Source organism: Mustela nigripes, chromosome 16 (genome assembly GCF_022355385.1).
Source record: "Mustela nigripes isolate SB6536 chromosome 16, MUSNIG.SB6536, whole genome shotgun sequence".
NCBI lineage: Eukaryota > Metazoa > Chordata > Mammalia > Carnivora > Mustelidae > Mustela > Mustela nigripes.
The window spans coordinates 20,265,830-20,272,798 of NC_081572.1; positions in this window are offsets into that span (position 1 = coordinate 20,265,830).

Consider the following 6,969-nt stretch of genomic DNA (forward strand, 5'->3'; position numbering starts at 1 on the left):
GAGCCACCGAGGGAGATTTGGGGAGTCCCAGGGAGCTGGAAGTCTCAATTTTGCCCTTGGGGATTTATTTACTCAGAGGAGGGGTGTTTTCCCCATCCTAGAGAAAGCCAGGAGATGATTCTTTATTTTTAAAAAAGTACTTCTGAATAGATTAAAAATAATATCTACAAAATACGGGTAGGGTTTAAGAATTAAGGTATAACAGCCCCCTGTGCACCCACCACTCAGGTTTGGCAACGTTGCCTAGTGTCCCGTCCCACGCCGTCCCTTCTCCCAGAACTCTTTCCTTGCTTTCTTTGTAGATCTGAAGCCACTCTCCGTTCTCCAATCCTAAGGGTTAGGGTTAGGGTTAGGGTTAGGGCCGGTGCGGCTGGGATCAAGTTCCGGGCGAAGCCAGAGCGGCTCAGTGCTGCCCTCTGGGGGCGCGAGACGCCAGCTTCTTCCTGCTTGGAACTAGCGGGAGAAGCCCCGCCCAGGCCCCCTGCAGAGACCCCACCGGGAGGGGAGCACTCACTGCGCCGCACGCATAGCGACACTGATGTGCATACTGGCCACTCACAGAGTTTTGCATATAGACACACTGAACGGCGTGGGCGCCGCACTCTGAGTGAGGTATTCCCATGAGAGCCAGCCAAGGACAGCGGCTGTGTCTCGGGACCAGGCTGCAGGTAGCAGGTGGTCCCCACCGAGGGGAGCGTGGCCTAGAGAACCTCACACTCGGGGCTGGGGGAGGAATGTTGACTTTGGTTAAGTGGTTTAATAGAAGGACCTAAGCTGGGGGTGGGGAGGAGGTCTTTGGACCTGATGCTGGGAAGTTTTTTTGGGATAGAGAATGGAGGGAGGGGCAGGTCAGCTTTAGAAAGGAATTTCGTGTCCTTTGGCCTAGAGGCAGGGGGATGGACACAATGGCCCACCCTGGGCCCCTGGTGCCATGGGGGGGGGGGGGTCAGGATACTGGAAAGGGAGGAGCCGAAGATGGTGAGTCGGGGCTGGTGTGAAGCGCAGGTAGAGGCTGTCTCCAGTCCCTCCTCCAGCCGGGGCCGCACCTCCCAGGACCGCAGAGCAGAGGCGCACGACCCAGGGAGGCCAGCAGAGGGCGCTCCCGGTACAGATTTGAGGCTCCCGCCTGCGCGTCTGGGAGTTTAATAGGGGATGGTTCTTGGAAAGCCCCAGGCCTGGAGTCCTGATAGAAGCATTCCAGTTTCTCCTTTGGGAACAACCAAACGTAGGGGTGAGAAGAGATGGCCTCATGAGGTGGGAGCCCCATAGTGTCCCCTTTCTCCCCTCCCTCTGCTGCCTGGTTAGCCACTGTGTCTCCATTCCCTGATCAGGGTCTCCCGGTGGTGAGCTTGAAACCCTCCCCAGAAATGTGACTGGCCCGCCTAATTGGCCCTGGAAGTCTTCCTCTGCACCACTTTGGTCTGTTGGGGCCACCCAGTCTTTCTAGAAGGTTTTCCAAGGGTTCTAGCCCCAGGGCTCTTGCCTCTGCAGTCTCCCTGGTGACCTCACTGGTTTCCTGCTTTCCTGGTTCACCTCCAGGTGTAGGACTTCGTGGCCTGGTGTCCAGCGAGGTCTCTCAGCTTATCTAGAGTCCTCGGGACCAGATTTAGCCGCTTGCCTTTTGCCACGGCTGGTGGGCACAGCCAGGTGTGGCTGGCTCAGATGAGGTGGCCAACCCCATCAACTCCTTGAGAGGGGCGGTGCTTGATGGGAGAGGAAGTCCCTTGAGTTGTGAATGCCTCCTTCTGCTTCCTGACATCTCCATTTATGCAGACACACCTCCCACTCAGGCTATGCATGTATCCATTAATGTCTAGAGTTACCAAGCACCACCTGCTGTTTCTGTTCTGGAGACATTGAAGAAGGAGGTCGGGGATGGTCCCTCCCTGTGTCTAGAGGAGGGGACAGGTAAATAGGTGTGGCCACATGGGGTAGTAAATGCTTAGAGAGCAGTGAATTGTTTTTTTCCTCTGAACCTTTGTTTCCCTCAGCCTGACTCTCCCAGTCAGTGGCGTCATTATCCTCCCACTGCTCAACCCAGAAAGTACGGAGTCATCCTGCTGCCTCCCCCGCTCGGCCTGTCTCCCTGCTGGCCATGGGGTCCTGTCCTCATGCTTACCATCTCTCTCCCGGGGCCATCGCTTCATCCCCACGGCTGGCCCTTGCCCCCATGCAGCTTTCACACAGCCCCCAATGTGAGCCCCTTCTTCAAACTACTGGATGCCTAGATGCATCGTGGAAACCATGATCGAATGTGATTGGAGGGAAATCATCTGTTGAAAAAAGATACTGTTGACAAAGTTGGAAGACCACTTGCCAACTGGGAAAGCCCATTTCTAACTCATTGCCTAAGGCCTCATTCCCACATTTGCGGAAAGCTCACCCAAGTCTGGAAGGAAAAGACCCTCCCGGAAAAAGAATAGGGCTGGGGGGGGGGGGGGCGCCTGGGTGGCTCAGTGGGTTAAAGCCTCTGCCTTCGGCTCAGGTCATGATCGTAGGCTCCTAGGATCGAGCCCCACATCGGGCTCTCTGCTCAGCAGGGAGCCTGCTTCCCCTTCTCTCTCTGCCTGCCTCTCTGCCTATTTGTGACCTCTGTCAAATAAATAAATAAAATCTTAAAAAAAAAAAGAAAAAGAATAGGGACAGGGATGCCTGGGTGGCTCAGTGGGTTAAGCATCTGCCTTCCGCTCAGGTCACTGTCCTGGTGTCCCAGGATCAAGCTCCCTCCCGTGTCGGGTTCCCTGCTCAGTGGGGAGTCTGTGTCTCCCTCTGGCTCTCCCCCATTTTGTGCTCTCTCTCCCTCTCTCCCCAATAAATAAATAAAATCTTTATAAAAAGACATGGAAACTGGAACAAGAGAAGACTTCAACCATCCAAAAGACAAACATTGGAAAAACAACAGTGACAGACAAAGCTTTGAACCTTGATGAGCCCCTGTGCTGGTGGATGTGTAGGGACATGCTCTCAACATGGCTGGCGGGAGTGAGAAGTTGTAGAACTTTCACAAGGAGACTTTTTTTTTTTTACTGTGGGAAATTTGAAATATACACAAAAGTAGGGAGAAGGGCAAAACCAGCGTCCGTGGGGGCCCCCGGTGACTCAGTCTGTTGGTCGTCTGCCTTCAGCTCAGGTCAGGATCTCAGGGTCCTGGGATCAAGTCCTGCATCCGGCTCTCTGCTCAGCAGAGAGCCTGCTTCTCTCTCTCCCTCTGCTGCTCTCTCTGTCAAATAAATAAATCAACAAAATGTTTAAAAACAAACCAAAACCCCCCAAACCAATGACCATATGTCCATCAGCCAGTTTGAGAATTGTCCACCTGCTGCTACTCTTGCCCCTTCTCCCTCCCGCTGGCCTCTTGTGTGGAGGAGGCTAGAATATCTTCAAGCAAACCCTGTCATTTCAGTTCCCTTTGACAGTGGCTATCAAAGTAAGCGATGGATTTAACCCTTTAACCTGGTAATCCCACGGCTAAAATCGCCCCCATGGAGGCATTTGCCAAAGTTCCTCGTGCTTCGTGTTTGCGGACGTTTGTGCCACTGTTGTGTGTAAGAGCAAAAAAAAAATCCTGGTGACCAGAGAGGTGATTGGTAGGGACAGGAGTAATTAAATTACAGCTCATGCTTGTGAGGCATTAAACAGAATGAGGTGGCTCTCCAAGAGATATAACTAACTGGGACACTGAGGCATTGATGAGATCCCATTTCTATGATTAAAAAAATCTCTATAAATAGACACACTAAAAATAGAGCACAGCAAAGCTTGGAAGACTCTCTAGAGCTGCAGGACAAAGTCCAAACTTTTTTAGTGTGCCTTTCCAGCCTTGTTTGAGTCGTTTCTCCCACGGACATGGCCCTAGGAATTGGCCCAGAGATTCCCAAAGTGGGTTCCACGGAACCCCAGCCCCACCTGCTCTTCCTGGAAGTGGCTCCCTGGGTGAGTAAGTTTGAGAAACACTTCGCTCTTTAACGCAACTCCCCCATCTCCCCTTGGACAGTCCCAGTGCACACGAGCTTGTTAAGGACTGTGGGAAGTCTGCAGTGAAATAAACAATTGAAAACTGACAAGGCTGTGCCCTGCACCCGTCTCTCAGGAGCACCGGCTGTGCCCAGCTCCTGTGCATCAGGGATGAGGACCGCTGGTCTGCGGGGTTGGCGCTGCCCCTTTCTGGTGTTAGGTAGCTCCGTTCTCTCCCTTGATACCCCACCCCTACCCCAGCCTCACTGGCTCTTCTTTCTAGTCTGCAAAGAGGTGTACCTTGATAGTGAGCTCAACTACTCAGTCAGATAATCTAGCCTTTCCTGTCCATGGCTGGCTCCTTCCTTAATTCAGTTTCCGGCTTGACTGTCACCCAGAAGAGGCCTCCCTTGGCCCCCCTGACCCCGACCTCTCCCTTTGTGCTTTCCTGGAGAACATATCATTCTCTGGTTTGAGGACTGCCCATGTCTCTTGCTAGAATGTCTGCTTCTTGAGAGCAAAGCCTGTTGTCCTGATCACCAGGCCCCCGGAGCCTGGGCCAATGACTGGCACGCAGTAGGTGCTCACCTAAGAGTAGCTGAACAAAGGCATTTCCTTACGAGATCCAACTTCCTTCTTGTTCCTCTGGGGCCTTCCTGGAAGCGTGGGTGAAGCCTGGGCCTCCCGGGGATCCCCAGCCCACCCGGTGCATTCTCACCTATACCTGGACGATTCCCCCCCAACCTTGTCCTCTCTGCCTACAGAGCCCTGCCCTGGCTTCGAAACCCAGCTCTGTAGTCCCTTCCTGTGAAACCGTCCTGAGCGGCCTTCCTTCAGCTCCTCCCGAGATTTGTGCATACAAACCTTTATCAACACACGGAAAACACTGGGCTGTGATGGGCTGTTTGTGCGTCTGTCTCTCCATCACCGGCCCGCGCTCATTAAGGGCAGGGCTGGGCTGACTCAGGGTGGAATTCTCAGCACCCAGCCCGGTGACTGCCGCACAATGAACACAGTCAATGGTGCTGAATGAAGTCCAAGTGTGGGCTCTTGCCGCCTACATCTGTTCAGCAAGCAGCAACCGGACACCTGCTGTATATACGACACAATAAAATATTATATAATAAAATAAAATGCTGAGTTAGGCCTTATATTGGGCCCAGAGAGGAACAGAGGGCCCAACTTGTGGCCAGGAAGGATTACAATTCTAGAAAGGGAACAGGTCCACTTCCAAATAATTCTAACACCAGTGAGAGTGGCTAGCACCTGTCAGTGCCAGCATGGGCTAGGGGAGTGTATGAGTTCCCTAGTGTTGCTATAACCAATTACCACGGACTTTGGGGCTTAAAGCAACACACATTTGTTAGCTTACGGTTCTGGAAGTCAGAGATCCGAAGTGGGTCCTACGAGGTGTCAGTGGGGCTGTGCTCCTTCTGCAGGCTCTGCGGGAGAATCTTTCCTTGCCTTTTCCCGCTGTTAATGGGTGCCCACTTCCCTGGCTCATGGCCGCTTTCCTCTGACCTCTGTGCCTGTTGTCACATCTGCTCTGACTCCCACCTTCTTGCCCTCCTCTTACAATGACCCTTGTGATGATGGTAGACTCAGCCAGATAATCCCGAACAGTCTCCCTGTTGTAGTTAAAAAAAAAAAAACAACCCTTTATATGCACCTACTATCTCTTTTCTTTTTAAAAGATTTTTATTTATTTATTATTAGAGAGAGTGTTTGTGCATGGGAGAGAGAAAGGGCAGGAGCAGGGGCAGAGGGAGAAGCAGGTTCTCCACTGTGCAGGGAACTCGATGCGGGGCTCGATCCCAGGACCCTGGGATCGTGACCTGAGCCAAAGGCAGAGGCTTTAACCCACTGAGCCACCCAGGCGCCCCACATTGTGAGTTTCTTAACCGCATCTACCAAGTCCCTTTTGCCATATTCTATGCATGTTCTCATGTTCTGGGGATGGGGAAGTAGGCATATTTGGGGTATGTTATTCTGCCTAGCACAGGAGGGGAAGGATTACACGCCACTGCTGAGAGGCTTCATAGCTTTGGAGTCACTGAACCCTTACTGAGTCCCTGGTACCAGCGAGGCCCTGTGCCAGCTGCTGTGACTTACTACCTCACCTCAGCCTCACGCGTTGGTCATGGAAGTCTCGTGGCCTCCTTTTATAGATGAGGGAGGCAGCTGAGGTTGGGAGAAGGGACATGAGTTGCCCAAGGCTACACAGAGTTTCCACTGACCTCAGGTCCCTGGAGTTGCGCTGCTAATCACCGATAAGATGTGCCTGACCCTGGAGAGGGGGTGGTCTGACGATTAGGAGCTGGGGTGCTTCCTTGACAGCACCTTGCTGGGGAAAGCTAGGGAAAGGTTAAATAACAAGCCTCCAGGTCCCCAGGTCCCGAGACAAGGCAGCAGGACAAGGGGGGGCTGCGAGGTTTAGCGGAGGGAGCTGGCTTCTGGCCAGCAGGTTGCGGAAGCTTCGGGACGGGCCTTGATGGGGAGGAGTTGGTGGGAGGTTGGCGGGGCGGGTGGGCAGTGTGTTCCGTGGAGCCCAGGCCTCTGCACACGCGTGCTCCTGCTCCGTCCTCCTGTTTTGTCCTTGGAAAGGACAAAGGACCTTCCTTCCTCGTGTGGACCTCCTCATTTGGGAATCTCCTCATTTGGGAACGCTGGCATTGAAGGACCTTCTGCCTCCTCCTGCCTGCCTTTTGTCCACTGTTCCATGATTCTCTCTCTCCTGCTCCTCCTCTCAAGCTTTTCTCTCCCTTAGTCTTTCTTCCTTCATCTTCTCTTCCCTGGTCCTCCTCCTCCTCCTCCTCCTCCCTCCCCTGGGCCTCATCATCCACCTTCCCGTTTCTTCTCCCTGATGTTCCTCTGTGGTCCTCCCCCCCCTCATCCTCCCTCTCCTGGTCCTCCCCCTTGATCCTCTCTCTCCTAATCCTCCCCCCTGGTCCTCCCCATTCTCCTCTTACCTCTACCCCCTGTTCCTCTCTCTGTGAGCCTCTCCCCCCTCCCCCC